The sequence below is a fragment of the Rhinopithecus roxellana genome, chromosome 9 (assembly GCF_007565055.1).
Source record: "Rhinopithecus roxellana isolate Shanxi Qingling chromosome 9, ASM756505v1, whole genome shotgun sequence".
NCBI classification, from domain to species: domain Eukaryota; kingdom Metazoa; phylum Chordata; class Mammalia; order Primates; family Cercopithecidae; genus Rhinopithecus; species Rhinopithecus roxellana.
Window position 1 is genome coordinate 69697514 of NC_044557.1, and position 18699 is coordinate 69716212.

General features: G+C 35.5%; 1 protein-coding gene across 4 annotated transcripts in view; it reads left to right on the forward strand.

Annotated features, from left to right (window-relative positions):
* Window positions 1-18699, forward strand: part of ZFPM2 (zinc finger protein, FOG family member 2) — a 488351-nt gene that overhangs the window by 273987 nt on the left and 195665 nt on the right. The window contains exon 1 of one of the 4 annotated variants that reach the window (XM_030938123.1): window positions 7430-7458. The exons of the other annotated variants lie outside the window; for them this stretch is intronic. The gene's annotated coding sequence lies outside the window, so the exon portion shown is untranslated. Of the gene's footprint in view, window positions 1-7429; window positions 7459-18699 lie in introns of those variants that run through there. 4 annotated transcript variants of the gene reach the window in all.

An 18699-nucleotide genomic window follows, 5' to 3' on the forward strand; every position in this document is an offset into this window, starting at 1 on the left:
AAAAGGCGAAAGCTCAATGAAGGGTGAGAGAAACCCTAGTAGTTCCTAGAAACCAAACTCCATGGAGCCCCCTCTAATCCTACTATTATTCAGTTCCACTTGATAATTTGCAGGCAATATCGGTGTCAGAATTTTTTGTGCCATTAAACTTGTGACAGACTGTCATTTCATCATGGTTTGAATGACTGTCAGAAATAGTGTATTAAAAATGACAGTCCCCAATTTTATCATAGATCATCCAGACTTTGTTAAATGCATATAACAATAGTTTTCTCAAGCATCAACAAGGAAGCTACCTTGACAAATCCTACCAGCCATATGGCTATACTTTATATATATCTGGCAAAAGTGACGTTTTGTAATTAAAACTACTTTGCCAACAAAGCTGAAAAAACTAACAAGAGAAATTAAGTATTCATAATATAGAAATTGAATTTAGTACAAGCGGAATGTTCAAGAGATGCTTGTGGCATTATTTACGTTAACATAAAAGAGTTTGTTATTGGAATTAACTATATTTGACCATCTCTATGACTAGCCTAGTTTTGAGGTTTCCCCCACAAAACATATTAATTGCTTTCTTCTTTTTTCTCCTACACTTTCCACTATGCCAGTCATATTCTCTTCATTCTTGGCACTTTCTCTTTAACTCATGTTCTTTCTTTGAGACAGAGGCTTGCTCTGTTGCCCAGCCTGGAGTGCAGTGACTCAATCTCAGCTGACTGCAACCTGCAACTCCCGGGTTCAAGTGATTCTCCTGTCTCAGCCTCCCAAGTAGCTGGGATTACAGGCACGTGCCACCAAGTCCGGTTAATTTTTGTATTTTTAGTAGAGACAGGATTTTGCCATGTTGGCCAGGCTGGTCTTGAACTCCTAACCTCAAGTGATCTGCCTGCCTCAGCCCCCAGAGTGCTGGGATTACAGGCGTGAGCCACTGCTCCCGGCTTCTTTAATTCATGTTCTGATCCATTTTGTTCACAACTGCATATGCTATCTTCCCCTTTCTTTTGAATTAGCCTCTGAGTGGCTCTCTCCTTCACCTTTATTATTCTGCCTGGGTTTTCTAGGTTGAAAACTAGGCTGAAGCCCCAACAGGTACTTTTGCTTGTGTGCTTTATCCCTTGCAGTATTAGTAAAAGGGATATTTTTATTTCTAAAGAGCCACATTTTAATTCAGCTTCCAATAATGTCACGGTGAGATGCTACGACTAAGAAACGCCCTCTAATGTGTTACAACCATATAAAACTACTGTCGTTCCTTCTGTTGCAGATAAGAGACGTGTGGAGGATAATAACCATAATATTCAGGGCCAAAATACTTCAGTGTCATATAGCGTACAGCCTGTGGCCATATTACAACTTTATTACTCATTTTTCAATGCTTCTGTGTTAAGCCACACACATATTAAAGATGCTGTGTTTATTTCATTCTTATGATGCTGTATTGGTTTACTTCAGGCCATGATTAATGGTTTGGGGGCCCATAGGTATAGATAAAGGTGTTCTTGAATTAGTTATTTAATTCGAAGAAGAGAAATGTTTTGTCCAAAACTTTAAGAGTTCCCTATTATGGATGTGAGGACTGATGTGATAGGTTGGAATATGACACTGAGGAGTTTCGTGTAACAAGAAAAAAGTATGTATATACATATAGACACACATGCGTGAGTGTGCAAGTGCATGTGCATGCACACACACACACACACACAAAGTCGATGGAAGTGTAGCTAACTTTACCAGCACCCACTCAATCACTTTACACAAGACACGTGGTCCACTTTAGGAACAAGCAAAACCCATATATCGGACTTGAAAGAGTATAGTTCTGCCATAGTATTAGTAGTTTGGGACCTATCCAGGAAAATAAAAATAGGAGGGATTAAAGGGCTAATGTAAGGTTATTATAAGTAGTTATCAGTTGTGGGCAGATAAGTTAGTGGGGTAACAACTACCCTTGTTCTCTTAAAATAGCTTCAGTTTTCAGACTTAATTCCACACTGAAGCTCGGAGCCTTAGCTGAATATTCACAGATAAAGAAACAAGTAAATATAGACTGTGAATCAGTTTGCTGATTTTGACATTTTCTCCCATGGAGGCCACAAACTGGGTTATGAACAATAAACTTTATATAATCATGAGATTAAATTTTCAGAACTTCTTAGGACCTTATGGCATTCTCTTAGAATTAGTTGAAGAAAAAAAAAAAAGCAACAACAACAACAAAAACCCAAGTGGCGTCTAAATGTTAATAAATGATACTGCTTTATAAATTGGATTACCTAAGAATCTTCGCTTATGATAGTTTTCTGTCACAGTTTGTTTATTGGATATAAGGTCTAATTGTTCTTAAAAATGTAACACTTCACTCTTATAACAGTGGAACTTATATAGACGGTACTGTAAATATAGCTTTTAATCAAGACATTGGAAAAATGTTAATTTCTCGAGTCTTTAATGTAGTTTTAAACTTGTACACCAGAAAAATCAAATCTATGCTAAAATATCACATTAGAAAGATTTTATTTAAGTACTTTTGTTTTTTAATATTACTTGATGAGCTTCAGAAATTGGGTTATCTTAATGAAAAGTATGCAGCAAAAATATAGTCATATTCATATTGCTGAGTAGAAATGCAATTTGTAAAGCTGTACATAAAATACCCAGTAACATCATTATTTGTTAGCTTGCTAAAATAACATAAGCAGTTATTAAAGTCCTCCAACACCTGTATCAGCACAACATTGATACTCTCCCAATCCACAAAATCAATAACAAGGAGACGGCAAATTTGGTATCCTGAGTCAGCAGAAGTAAAATATAATACCAGTGAGGAAAAGGTGAAAACAGAACAGAACAACTAACACCAGATAAAGCAGAGTTGTTTTGTGTGTTAACAGTGTAAAAGAAAAATTTGATAAACATTTTCGTTCTGTTCTCAAAACACAAGCAGCTTAGGGTTAATATTTCATCAGATCACTATTAGGCTTACAAGGCATTATGAAAACCCTCTGAAAAATAGTTAAATTCCATTTCAAAGCACTGTAGTAAGCACAGGAAACATGCAGCAAGACTTTAGTGTCGTTTGGATAAGAAAGGAGGGAGACTCAAAGCAAAACTGTCAAAAGGTCAGGAGGATGCTTTACTGTCGGTAATTGCCTGGGAATCTTTTTTTTTCCTTCTTTTTTCCCCCCTTGATACATTGTTTTTAAAGGGTTGTCTGAAATGTAAAAACATAAAAATGGAATCATATTAAGAATTGAAAAAACATCTGAAAAGGTTAAAGGACTTTCTTATTTCTCATTTGGCCATTGAAGGGTAGCCAAATTGGCAGGCCATCCTTGAAACCACAAAGTCTTTCACATTTTGGTGCAATTACATTTGATTTGAAATACATTTTTCCAGTTTAAAAATGTTAACTATCTCCCAGTGCAATTGAAACCTGTCGTGTGTCAAAAACAGTAAATTCTAAGGATAAATAGACTGTGGATATATGTCAGATGTTTCTCTTATTTTTTTTTCTCATTTTCTTTTTTAGACACACAAAACCCATATGCACACACATATATTAATATATATAATATATGCAGATATTGATGGAATTCTGTGAGTTGAAAGAGGAGGAAGATGTCTTGAAGGATCCATATCTCTCCCACCAGATTTGTGCTATTATCACTGAAATGTGGCCTTCAGTCTTGAAACAGTTAAAAGAGTTCTAAGGCCACAAAAGGAGAGATGTCTTCAGAATTATCTCCCGCCTCACATTTGCTCTTAGGCAAGCAGTTTAAAAAAGCCCAGTGATTGAGCCAGTGATCCAATTTGAAATGCAGAAATGATTAGAGCTGCTTGCCTCATTTCATATCGAAATTCTCTGATTTATGACAGGGCTGCAGCCAAGATCTATCTCCAAAGGGAATTAGTGTGCAAGTTTGCATATTTTTGTTATTTAGGTTTCTGATAGCAGCTGCTAGCTAGAAATACTGAACTGGGAGGAGGTGGGGCAAGGATTTTCAGCCACTGGAGCAAAAGAAAGATAAGAGCTTTCTGTTTAGGACATCGAGACCCCTTGACCAGCATATATCTGTGTTACATATGCTTCTTATATGTGTGTATGTGTAAGAACTTGTTAATGGTATCGTCATGGGTGTATATGTACACATAAATTATGAGGTTCAGGGAGCCCAGGAATGTATTGGAATGGTTAATTCTAGTAATGGAGAAAAGAATTACCAAAATTCTGTCTCCATGTTTTAACTACTGGAATTTTAATGAGGCATAATACTTCAATCATGCAACTGACCTGTGGGGCAGAGTATAGAACATATAATGAAACAGAAATAGAATTCTGAAAAAAAAATTATTACCTTATCTGGAATTTACATGAAGTGTTAACAGGAAATTATGCAGCAGTTATAAATGAAAAATATGGGATTTAATGTACTTATTAATAAAGATTTGTTACATACATGATACCAGTGTCCCAAATCTGCTGTCCGCAGCTGTCCCCAATTTCTAATGTTTCTGTCCTCAGATGCCTCATTTAGAGTCATCTTATTACCATGTAAGCTAATGCCAGTTTCTCTTCAGTGAGTATTCTGTTCCAAGAAAAAAAAAAAGGAAATTATCTTTGCGCATAAGTCAAGGGCCGAAGACTTTCCATCAGTTACATTAAAATATTAAACACACACACAACTTTGTTGGTTGTGTCGGTGCTTTTCTTGAGTTTGTAGATTTTAATCATAATTGCAAAAAAAATTGTGATTTTTCAAGTAAAAAAATCCCTGAAAGAAAGATGAGCGGCTGTCAGTCTACATTAGTACTGCGAAGAGCAAAGAAATCATCGTGGGAGAGTTTATTACTTTAGCTGCTTTCTGGCTCCATATGGAGTCATTATGGCCTGGAGTCTTAACAGTGCTCCTCTGCTGACCTTACCATAATGCAGCAGGGCTTCTAGGTATTAAAACCGCTCTCATATTTCACTGAGTATTCTCCAGGGGTTCCAGGGCTATTGTACTAAAAACTTTAATTTTTGATTACCTTGTTCATTGACAAAGAATGCAGTAAGATCTTTAAAGACATCTTTAAACCTAAATGCCTGTGTTATTCCTTTTAAATCAGCCCATCTCTTCTCTTCCAGCTAACTTGCCTAATTTCAAGATAGTAACTCTTCGCGTGGTTGTTGTCTCTTGTGTTTGAGAAGCGTGTTGTCCCAGTAGCTCAAACATTAATTTCTAGAAGATTCCTTATACCAAGAGGGTCTGGCAGTAAATTTGAATTTGATTATACCTTTTAAAACACAGAATGTACCTTTTACTTTTAGTATGGTAGCACTGTTGAACTGATTTTTAAAATGTTAAGGATATATTAAGTATTTGTTACTTTAACTCAGCTCTACATTGTAAAGAGTCACAGATTTTATGTATAGTAAGTAGTTTTATTAATAGCCTAAATATTAATAGTTAATATTTTTGGTTCAAGGGACTGCGTGTAGTGTTTTGTTGCTTTATATTTCCATAACTCTCTGAAGCTGATATAGTTCTTCCATTTAACACATGAGAAAACTGAGGTTTCAGACACTCCTCAAAGAGCTCAAAGCTAATTAATGTACAAATTGTGGATTTGAATTCAGATATGACTTCAAAACTCTTGCTGCTTTAATTTAATACTACCTCCCTACAGTTCCATTTTAATAATGGTCCTTTTCAGCACTCATGTTAATCATGACTCACTCATGGATTCAGCAAACACTTCTTAATTCTTGCCATGAAACAGGCACTTTGCAAAGGTCTCAGGTTATACATACTATATTTAGTCTCTGACATCAAGGAGCTCAGTCTAATGAGAGAATCAGATACATAAACATGTAACTATAGTATCATAAGATGATTTCTGATGGAGAATTCTATAAAAGTTGTTTCTTTTTATAAATAAGCAATAGAAACAACTTCTAGCTAACTTAGGCAAAAACAGAATTATGGAAAGAATATAGGGGAGTTTACAGACTCTGTGGGATGTTAGAGAACCAGGTTTAGAAAAGGACAAGAATCACGGCAATTTGAGAGTAAAGAAAGTCTAATAGTAGAAACCATTGTACAGTCTTAGCAGGCACTTGCATTGGCAAGAATGAGCTCCAACGTATTTTGGTCTTTTTATTTCTTTGTTCAGGACTTAGGTCCAGGGAGGGTATGCCTTATTAGTCTATCTTTCGTCACATCTCTGTCTCTAGACAAGAGAGAAAAGGGCCCCTATATTAATATGCCAGCGTGTGTTCAGCGGAGGAATTACCCAAAAAAAAAAAAAAAAAAAAAAAAAAAAAAAAAAAAAAAAAAAAAAAACATAGAGAGAGCTATTATCCAAAGGAGCTGGACCAGATGCTGGCCATCCATAAACAGCAATTATCCAAAAAGGGTTAAGTGTGAAGATTGAACATTTTACTGTCTCAGGTGCCCACAGAAGGCGTCCAGAAGGTGATTTTAAGAAGGTTGAAGGATGAATTAACTCAGAAAATAAATTGGGACTGCAAATTCCAGGCAGAAGTAATAATATATATGAAGTCATGAAAACATGAAACAAAGAAGTGTTTGGAGGAAACACACAATATCGGGTGAAACATGGCTAGTAATAAGGATTAAAGAAGGTAGCAGGAAACTTTCCATGCTTTCCCAAGAAATCTGGATTTTATCCTTTATTCAATGGTACTGGAATAGAGAACATTAAATATTGTGATTTTTTGCCAACATTTTTTATCTCCCTCATGGCTAGAATAATCTCTTTTATTGGTTTTAGCCATATGAATAGGCACTTCTTAGAGCTTTTTAATCTATCTATTCCTCATGATTAAATCTCAAAACAGAATAATACACTGCTAACATCTTAGAATTGACTTCCAGTATCATCTAAAATCGATGTGTATTTTAAAACCATATCAACTGAGAGTAAAGCAAAATCATCTGAAATTCTCCTTTTATCTGAAGAAAACCAACAACAAAAAAAGTAACCAGTTATGTAGTAAAGTTCCCAAAATAAAGTGTTTTGTTATTTAGTAGACGCTACTTCTGTGCACCCTGTTAACATTTATGGCCAATGGTAGTATCCGTATCAAAATAGAAGAGCAGGTTGTAAGTTACGTGAGTGAAAATACATTTGACTCTCTGATCACTTCATGTCTGGTCCAGTCAGATTAACAGGAATAAAAATCAATGAAGAGAAACTCAGCAAGGAAAGGGAGAAAACAAGAGTAAACAATGAGAGGAAAAGTAAAAGGGTTTTCTTTCATTTTCTTTTTCTTTCATCCCTGCATTTTCAGAAAGAAAGAAAAAAGAAGGAAACAAAGAAAGAGAAGAGAAGCACATTTATAATGAAAGTTCCATACTTCTCCACCACCATCCCAGTTTTACCCTAGTTGCAAATAGATTGGCACGCTCCCTGGTTGTTCTGGTATGCTATACCTAGGAAAAGAAGGTATTCTACTGTTCCTGTGAAAACCTTTGCAAGTTTAGCACCAATTCTAATGCTCTTCCCAGTTTCTTAGTCAAATTTGGGATCCAAAGCTTCTTTTGTATATCAGGGGTGAGAACAGAGATCATAGTAGTTCAATATTTTATTCTTATAAGAATTTAACCAATTTCTAGTCATCATATAAAGCAACTCATGATAGAGGAGATCTCTGGGTGAGACTGCCTTTGTCTGCTTTTTTTTTTTTTTTTTTTTTTTTTTTTTTAAATGAGTGATTATGAGATTCCTGAGCAGATAAAGCAGATAGGAAAAGAGGGCCTGGAACTCTATCTCCAAAACTTCAGTTAAGCAAGTGGTGATTTTCAGTATGTGGCACCCAGGAACTAAACAGACATACTCCTTCCTTTCGTCTTGTTTCTCTACTCTATCAGTTTAGTTAATGCTGTTGTTTTTTGTAAAGTAGAATTGAAATTCTACATTGTAATATTTTTATTTTTCAGGCTCATATATTTGTGCTTCAATTTCCTGAGGCACCTCCTAAATGTAACAGCTGCATTCTTACTGTTAACCAGTATATTTGAAAGCTGTACTTTGGTATCTGTGGGAAAAAAAATGCATTATTAATAGATGTTGAATATTGGGTTGCAATTGAGTGTTAGGGCCCTGTTATGCCTGGGCTCTGTTTAAAATCACAGAATATCAGTAATAAATCTTTGAATTGGCAGGAGTTGACATGGTCAGTTTTTAAAATGCTATTTCATTTTCTGTGTGTATTTCTGATCATTCTGGAGTTACACAAAATTTGGGTGAAAGTAATGTCAAATGCTGGACTATTTCTGCTCATTTAAAACTAAGTATATGGAGATGATGTGTTTCAAATATTTGACATTTATGAAGTTGCATGTATGCATGTTAATGAGAAAAAGAGAGCAGACCTAAACCTCTCCCCTGTGTGATTTTCTCATGAACATGCCATGTACCTTTCATTAACACTAGATAAAAACCCAGTAGTTTCTTGTTAAATAAAAGTAGTCATTAAAGAGTACAGAGAACAATTTTGTTTTCTCTTTTGATGTTGAGGCCATTTTCAATTTTTTTCTTTTCCTTGTTTTTTCATCATATTTAATGCAGATAAATATTAAAATAATAATGATAGGCTGCTATCAACCCATCTTAATTTAGTAATAAAAAGGATAGCATAACAATATATTTGAGTCTTCCTTCTCCTAAGTTACTAAGAAAATATATAGTGCAGCATGTTTTAAATGGTCTCCTATTTAATTTTTCCCATGAATAATGTCTTTCATTTGGGAATGATAGTGAATCAAATTCCTAATAGTACCGCCGCGCTATAACTACATTATATAGGACTATTAATTAGGATAAATATGAAATTTGAATAGATATTGCAGGTGTGAGACATCAGATGAGAACTCAAAAGGATTAAATTCTGCTGGGGATCGTTATTTCAGTTCTTTCCAATCCTGTCGTTCTGCTGCATAAAACTTACTTTAGTACCTCTCTGGACTGTTATAACATCTGTTGTTCTTGGTGAAAAAAAAAAAAAAAAAGAGGGTTTTTTTTTTTTTCCTTCTTTTTGGTCAGAAATAGCTGTGTTATTCTGCAGCATTGGCCCAGAATGCCTTGCAGGGAGCGAGCTGTGTTCTTCTGGTGTTCTGACTAATTAATTCCCATGAGACCTGCTCCTTACAACGGGGCTTACTCGTGCAGAGTCCAGCAGTGGGAAGGACCGCCTTTGGGAAGGTCACTTGAGAAAGCTGTCCTACACATGCGTGTTCATCATGTAAATAAAGAAGAAGGTGAAGGATAAGAGGGTTTGAATCCAGGGAAGTTTTATGAGAGAGAGAACTGATAGGACTGATTACTTTTATTTTGATAAAAGGCTTTTTTCTCTACCACCATGAATGCATTTTAAAGTTAGAATATCTGCTGGCCAAATGATAACCACCATCTCTTAGCTTTGCATCATCAAATTGTTTCAATGTGATTAAATTTTACCAACCAGGTAGAAGAGTTTTAAAATTAACTTCTGGAAAAATGATCAATTCTTCTTTTTCTCTCTCTTTAAAAAAAGTGGAATCATGCCATAGACGTTCACAAAACTCTGCTACCTCACCTCATGCTTTCTCATGTTAAATAAACTAGTTTTACTTCCAAAATGCTGACTTTGTATGTTTGCCTCCTTGTTCCTACATTTCCCTCATAAAAAAAAATTAGTTTTAATTTCTTGAGACTGACCAAGAAAGATAATGAAGTCCTTTCAAAAACTCTTTATATGTGAAACCCTGCAGGAAAACCCTAGAGCCTTCTTACTTCTAGCAACCAATTACTACGTACAAAAAAACTTTCCCCAATTATGAAGTCCACTAATGCATTCTACACAGACTCAATTTCACGAACTCTGTTGCAGAGGCACCTCTCACATAATTAACAGCAAGGCACTGCATGTGGTCAGACCTTCTGCTAATTGATTCAATGAGTCTATTCCTAAATCAGATTCTAATCACACTAGCTGGCATGGCTATGGAACACAGCGTGTATAACAGAATTTCCAGAAAGCCAAAATGTGGACCTGCAAAAACTCTAAATTACTCATTGGGGGAGCTGCTTCAGAACTGAACCTAAGAAAAAATAAAAAAAAAATTAAAAGGCCACCTTGCTCTCTTGAAATGCCACTCTCCCCAGTTGTCTCTCTTTAGTATTCCCACTTCTGTTTGATCCGTGTCCTTTTGTGATTCATCATCCACACCTAAATGATATAAAACATGTCATACTGTGGCCCTGTCTTTATGATTATTTTAGTTAACAAGTGCTGGATAGTTTGCCTGCAGTTTCCTAGTAAAACACAAAACCTCCCATCTGCTTGTCAGTTTTTCTTTTTTCTTTTTCTTTTCGTCTTTTTTTTTTTTTTTTTTTTTTAAAGAAGGCTGTGGTGTTCCCTAAGGGTTGTGAGAGAAGTTCATCCCATTGAACTGGTCAGCAAGATATCATTAGCTCGTTGTGTACATGAAATCCAGGGGTTAGAGCACCAAGCGTCACAAGCCAGTTTCTTTACCTCCTTGAGCTGATCAGAGGATCAGAGTATCAAGGAAGGATTAGCACTGACTTGGGATTTGTGTGATTGGTTAATTTATTGCGGCAATGGCAGGCCTTTCATCTATGGCAACATTTAATCAGCACAGCCATGGAGGCTATTACCGGTTAGCTCCTTTCTCAAGTCAGCCAGGGCTGCACCATCAGCCCTATCACAACTCCCCTGAAATTTCCAAATTATCTGGAACAGGCTTTAGCCTCACAGTAATAAAAATTAGAAGAGATTCCTGATAGCACTGGTGGAAAAGGCTTTCACTTGCACAGGGCAAATTATAAATAGTATGAACGTGCACTTTAAAAAAAAAAATTCTCCACCTCTTAAGAGATGTGCAGGACTTATCACCCCTGCTCTGATCCAAATCCTCATGGTTGAAAATTTATATTAGATTTTATCAGAGAGGCCTAAGTCTAGAAAAATCAATGAAGGTTATCTTTTATGTTGCAGGAACTTGTGGAAATATTGATTTTCATTTTATAGTGAATTTGGAGCATGAGTTGGTAATCACTGCTGAGCCGACCACAATGTTTGCCTACTGTATCTTTTACTGAGTTTTGCTCGAGTATTTAAGATAGTATTCCTGTTGATTTTAGTCTACAGTATGAAGGCAGATGTTCCTAAAACACAAAGTTGTACTCGGTAAAAAATACACCCGGAAGCTCCCTGTTTACAAAAACGAGACCAGTATTTTGAGAGACTGTATTTTGACTATTAATGATGGATTTAGGAATAAAATATACTCTGAAATTTTTATAAGATTTATTTCTTTTTTGCTTCTGTCAAGTTTATAAACCAAGAGAAAGATTATTTTTGAGTAAGGAAAACTGCATATGTATAAAAAAAGATCATTGAAACATTGAAGTACTGCTAAGAAAAGAGGGATTTCTTTTTTCAATTGATTATTATGTCTTTGTAACTGACAAATATTAATCAAGTTTCCCCTCTGTTGTATTTTTGATGTTTTAGTTTCAGGAATTTGCTAACTTATTTTTATTTTATTCTTTCTTTTAAAATTTAATTTAATAAATGTTATAGTTAATAGAAGTTAGAAAGCATTGGGAATAACTGCTTATTTTTTATTTTTAAAATTGTTTAAACCCTTTTTATGTTATTTATGATCATTTTGCATAATCATAGTATGATGATTATGTTATTGTTTACTTATTCTATATCTCTAAAGTGTTTCTAGCAATAATCTTAATTCAAGTGGAGAAACTTGTTTGCAAGTAAGAACTCAAGGATAGACTCAGGAATGCTTATTAGTGACTCGATTCTTAAAACTTTAGCATGACTGTTGCAGTGTTTTCCTTCATATTTTCTGAGAGAATAATGCCTTTACATATTCACTGTGAATATTTTTTAAATGAGAATACACGTAGACATAGTCTTATTTTTGTTGTGCACTAAGTGCTAGATCATCATTTAGTGTTCAGCTTTAATCTTCTCCTAACAGTCTAACAGAGTTCAATGACAGACTGCCCTGAGTTCCATGACTGAGCCATCGTGCTCCTCCCTCTCACCCGCAGTTGTGCTCCTGAACTTATACTTGGCAGCTGACAAAGAATCGTTTTTCTCCATCACCAACCGAAGCCCTGAAAGGTTTCAGATAATAGCCAGCAGTCTTTTTATTTCTCTAAGCATAACCAAAAGATATCTAAGCCAAGGAATTAACAAGGTAACATATGAAAACACCAAGCCCAGTAGCTGGCACATGGTAGGGCCTGCAGATGGCAGTGACTAGTGCCATTATTGCCTGGGAAAGTCTGTAAGGGGACTCCAGAGAATTCATCACCTGTTCCCTGGTCTTGTTCCCTAATTAACTGTATTTGGACATGTCTACTCATGGTCAAACTTAGCTAAAATGGTGACAAAATTGCTTAATTTTTTTTGCTCCCTCTGCTCTTCTTAATTTGCTCTTTTCTGTGCTCTTAGATCCCTGCTCCTCCTTACTCTTCAATTCTAAATTATAGCCAAATTCTTCTAAAAGTAGAGATTAACAATATAACCCAGGTTTGGATGTAACCTTATACCCCTCTCTGTCTTTTGTTCCCCCTATTTTTCTTCTCTATAGGAAATAAGATGTTGGGACTAATAGGACAAAATGACACAGAGAATTCTGAGGATTTGCAGAAAGTCACGCAGTTGATGATGGTGCTTGCATTAGAGACCTGAGCCACTCTATTTCATGGGGGCAGGGGTATTGGTTGAAGTAAATGAGAATGTATTAAGAACTCTTTGCTGCAAGCTATGGAAACACAGTTGAACCAGCTTAAAGAAAAGGGGAAATTTATTTATTAGAATTGCAGAGTATTTTATGGATACCAAGGGCAGGAATTCACTGGTCCTCAAGATTTATTAGTACCAAAGATTCAGAAACCCTCAGGACGCCTTCAACATTTGTTATGGCCTCTGATTTCTCCAAGTTGGCTTCATTCTCCTTCCTCTCACGTCCAACTGCTCCTTCAGTGGACAGAAGCTTTGAACTTGATAGCTCATACTTGCATCCACCCAATGAGTTATGCCCCTGCCTTTCTTGATTCTGTCATTGAAAACCCTAAGGAAAAGACTTACTGTCCCAGCATAACAGAGGAACACACCTAAGGCTAGGAGGTAGAGAAGTGATTTTCAGAAAAGTACGGATCTGGGAAGACACTTCATAAGTGCTCACTACAATTGGAGACAATGTAAACTGCCTTTAGAATATGAAGGCCTCATAAAAAAAAAAAAAAAGGACTGGTTTTTGTTCTGTGGATGCAAATTACAGGAAGATAGATTTTGGTCAATATAAATATGGAGCATGGTAAAATACTGAGTTTTTATCTTTGTCCGATTAATAGAAATATTTAAATTTGGTTAAATGAAGCCCAGTTATAATTGTTCCCACTTATGGTTCCTACCTGACCTTCTCTAGAAGAAAGGATTGCATTAGCTTCAACCTGGCCCAGGTGAATTTTAAGATTTCAAAATTAAGATTAATTGGGTTTATGTTCTAATAATGGTTTTATAACTATTGTATCTTTTAAAAAAGTGAATTCCTATATTAAATGGCTCATGCCTATGATACATATGTGTGCATTTGTACATACATAAATATGTATGTACATACTATATATTTGTTTGCCCGTGACAGATTTGACTTGCTTCTTCTTTTTTTGGCCATGAATTTGGCATTTGTGTGCCTCAGCACTGAGTATTTTATGTAGTATACTTTAGGCTAAATTATCATAAAAAAGTTATTTGACTGGTAGAGGCCACATTCCAACTAGAAAGGTTCAGAGGCATTCATGTCTTTCGTATTCTTATTGTTGCTTACCCAAAGCTCACAGACTGGACACTTATCAAGTCACATATTCTCCCCAGATTTATTCTGAAAAGCTTATTGATAAATTATTTTTGAAAATTTTATTTTAGCCTATGTAACAAACTAAATTTTCTTTCATGTACTTATAAATGTACTATGATACACAGAGAATTAGTGATTCATTTCATGATTTTTGCATAGTCGAATAGTAGGCATTGTCTCTCCATATGGCAGCTCTTTGCTGCCAAAAATTTTATGGTATTAGGCAACAGCAAAGGGATTCCATACCAAAAGGTGCCTCGGCTTTGGTTACCTCACATAAAAAGAGTTGGCGTACAGCATTTTACAGCAGTGGTGTACAAATTTAGAATTATGCAGATTCTTGCTTACAGCATGGTATATAGGGATACTCAAATGTTTCGTCACTGGGTTAGAAAGACATATGATAGTGCAAATCTACATAACATACTAATGTATTTAGCCTGAGGACAGAGTAAAAACTTATATCAAGGATATTAATGTACAATGAAAAATGGTTCTGCAAAATTGGCAATGCAAATGAATTGTAGTATGGACAAGCATCTTTGTGAATTTATGTTTTTTTCCCCCAAAATCTGACTGTTAATTGTTAAATATTTTATTTCTTTAATAGATGAGAATGGTCCCAGTTGTGAATGATTAGCCTTATCAATATTCAGAATGGTTCTGTAATATTATCTGTTTAGAGAATATTCATACACTTTGAAAACGTGGAAATAATGATCTTTTGAGTCAGACATCACCCACCAGTGTGAGTCCTAGCTGTAGCACTCATTAGCTGTGTAATTTAGGCAAGTTAGTTGACCTCTCTCAATTTCAGGTTCTTCATCTGTTTTTTTAAGAAAATGAAAGCAGATGGGGGTTTTTATCCTGGTCAGTGATAAGGCTCGATTTTATCTACTCCATCAGTCCCTCCTTCCTGAAGCATTGTCAGCACTCAGTTCCCATGACATGGCCTCTGTTGCTTTCCCCACCTTACTGAATGCACTTTCTCTTTTCTTGGCAAGAAACTAACTGCTAAATATTGAGTCCAGGACTCTGGTCTATTCTTTTCTTTAGATGATCTCATACCCCATGGCTTTAACTTCCATGTTAAAGCCAAATTTAAATCCCAGCCCAATCTCTCATGTGAGATCCAGACTCATATTTCTAATTGCCTACTTGACATCACTGTATCACAATAGAGATTTGGAAGTCAGAACTCCAAAACATATACCTTAAGATGACTCCTGTCTGAATCTTCCTCATCTTCATAAACGTCATCATCATTCACCCGGTTTTTCAGACCCTCAAACCTGGGAGTTAGCCTTGATTTTTCTCTCTTTTTTTTTTCCACGGACTCTATCCCCAGCAAGTCAATGTATTTCACCTTCAAAATCTGACCACTTCCCACCACTTTCAGAGCTATCCTGGTTGGGGACACCATCATCTCTCACCAGTCCTCAGCAGCAGCTTTCTCATTTTTTTTTCTATTTATCCTCGTCCCACAAAGACTGGTCATCACATCGCAACCCAAGTGGTATTTTAACATGTAAATTATAGCATGGTATTCCCAAGAGCATGCAATGGCTTCCCATCATACTCCCATCATACTTGGAGTAAAATCCAAAACCTTTTCCATGGTCTACATAGCCCTACATGATCTGGACTTTTTCTAGCCGCTATCCAATCTCTGCCTTGCTGACTTCATCATGGCCACATTAGTCTCTTTTCTGCTATATAATTTGCTGGATTTTCATCTTGATGCCTCTGCTTTTGCTGTGCCCTCTGCCTCAAACATTTCACCTACAGACTTTCACATGGCTCCCTCCATGGCTTCATTCAGGGACATGATCAGATGTGCTCTTTGCTACAGAGCCTTCTCTGGACAAACTTAAACAGATAAGCAAACAAGACTCTGTTATTGTCTCTTTATATCTTTATTTTACCTGAAATCACCTTATAGTGTTCATATATAATTTTTTCTCCCTAATAAGAGAGTGAGTTCCACAAGGACAGATTATCTTGTATGTTTTGCTATTTCGCCAACACCTAAAACACATCCAATAAATATTTGCTGAAAATATAAATTGAATAAAATGACATTTTTAAAAGATCTTAACATAGTGCTTAAAGGAGAGTTCAGTAAGTTTTAATTTTCGTTGCCATTCTCATTCTCAAGTAAATTACTTTGAAATAACTCCTCTGTAAAGCTGTAGTTTGGATAGTCACTTTGTTTAAAAACATTAAAAATGTTCAAAACCTGTGTTTGGCTTCTACAGTATTAATGCCACCAAAAGACAGCTGAGATAGTAGAAAACTGTGACCCAGATTCAAATCCTGACTTCATCACTCTGTCAACTGTTAACCAAAGATTACTCAATACAATTCTGAAACTTTCTGTCATTACCAAAGAAATGCAGTTAATAATTACTTCAAGACTGTTTTTTTGAAAACAAATATACATTTACATTATGCAATATTTGAAATAGAATAGAATTTAATTAATATGACTTATAACTGAGTATAATTATTCCTTCAAAGTTATTGCTGTCAGCAAATTAAGTTAGTAACTGATTTATTATTTTATCTACATCATTAAAACTATTGATAGATAATTCCAGACAGAGGACTAACAGTTGTGGATTTCTAAAGATTGAGGTTGTGCCATGAACAACCATTTTTTGTAAATTCCTTCTGTGTTGATATGGAAAAAGTATATTTTAGTATATTTTAAGGTTTCCTGAGAATGAAGTTTTTCAATCTAATGAGAGTAATATTTGTCATATCAGCCTGATTGGTTTCTCTTTCTTCTATGAGAAAACTGGGTAAGAAAGTTTTATTGATATGTTGAGAATTGTTCAGTGCAACACTATATCTAGCTAAATGCAATGTCTTCCATTTTCAAACATATACATATGAATTTGCTATGTAATTCACTTCAGGAGTTTCTGAGCATTTTTCTTGGCCGCCCAGCAAGTTTTAGATTGGAGGCTATGTTCTTCCCATGAGCTCTTCATTTATCCTCTTGCATCTGATGTTGCTCTGAATCCTGAGTGCTGAGATCTGCAGCAAAGTTTGTCATTTTCTCTTAATACTTGGTATGGAAGTGACTGGTCATTTGGTTTTAAACACTGACAGTTTTTCTAAGTATTATTTCATTTTCCATTCTCTCATTGAGGATAGCTTCTTTTTAAAATTATCACATATTTTTTATTTCTATTTCAAATAAACCAGATTATCAACAAAATAGCAGAAATGTTTTTGTGTTTGTGTGTACGTGTGCAAAAACAGAAATGAAACAAGTATTTATCAGTGTTTTCTGTGTTTGCTTCTAAATATTATCTGTCCTCACCCTAAGAGGACACTTTTTTATATTGATTTTCGGGTAACTTTTTTTTTCTAGTCTTGATTATGTGTTGCATTTCTTCTTCTTCTATATACATTCAGAAATATATGTATTTCCATTTTTTTTTTTTTCATTTGAGTTGTTGTAGTGTGGTGATGGAGAGCTCAGGCACTGGAGTTGAAATACTTGGTCTTGAATCTGAATTCCGTCACTGCTGAGCTTGTGGCTCTGGGCCACTTTACCTTTCTCTGTACTCCAGTTGGCTGATCTGTGTGAGTGGAGATATTAATAGAACATGTAAACACGTTTTGAATTTTAAAATAGGTTATGTATGGAAATTACAAAACACAAAGGCTGGCACAGAGCAAGCACTCCATAAATACTAACCATTATTGTCATTATGTTAATAAACTATTACTGCCTGTATTTTCTATATTCTTTTGGAAAATTATATGTCATCTTCTGGTAACAGTCCCATGGGACCGTGATATTGCCAGATTACACAATGTGGGAGCTTAAAGAAACTTTGTCCAACCCTTAGTTTCCAAATAAGAGAACTGAAACTTTGAGAAACAACATAGCTGATCACATATATAATTAAAGGAAGAACTGTTTGTGATATTCTGCCCATGGTTCTTTCCACAATTTTTTTGTTTGTTTGCTTGCTTTTGGTGGAGAGGAGAAAATAATAACTTTGTCTTCAACTGGCTTTTATCCCCCTAAAAATTATCCTCAGCTATGCTGTCCTTGGATTCAATAAGCCACTCCCCTCATAAGACCATACCAGTTTTCTAATAAAGCTTACACAGATTTCCTGCCTTTTGATTTTAAGATTTCTACCTAGGTCCCCTCAGATCTTCTCGAATTATTTGATCCTCTCTCCTCTTCAGCCATTCCTTAGAATGTTTTCTATAGATTTACAGAATTGGCTTGCAAATAGGTAACACCTTAGTAATGTAGTTTTACATGTCTTAATTATCTTCTCTAAAATGCCTCCTTCCCTCCATTAATTGATACCTCAGATTCTGCCAGGAAAATCTTATCTTTTTTAACTTGAAACTTGGTTTACTGATGGAGTGTAAATGCCCAGAAAGTACATTAAAATGTAATAAATTTTATCTCATATTAATGAGGGATCTGAGAAAAGAAGGGAACAGAGGAGGACCTTGCTATCTCCGATGAACACCCCCTCTCACTTTGACTCTTACACACTAGTATCTTTCATCTCCCAATTAATGAGTTATGTTTAGATTCATACAAATCTATAGGAGGAAGTGATCTTTGAGAACCTTTAGTTTATTATTTTCACAGTGGCAAGAAGTGTAACTCCAAAGAGTTAAATGCATTTGTCTAAAGTCACCTATTTGTGGCAACAGATAGCCTCCCCTTACCATCTCCCTAAGCTGAACACCTTCTACCAGGTAATCAGTACCTCAAATTTCACTCTACTCTTTCCCAGTTAAGCCA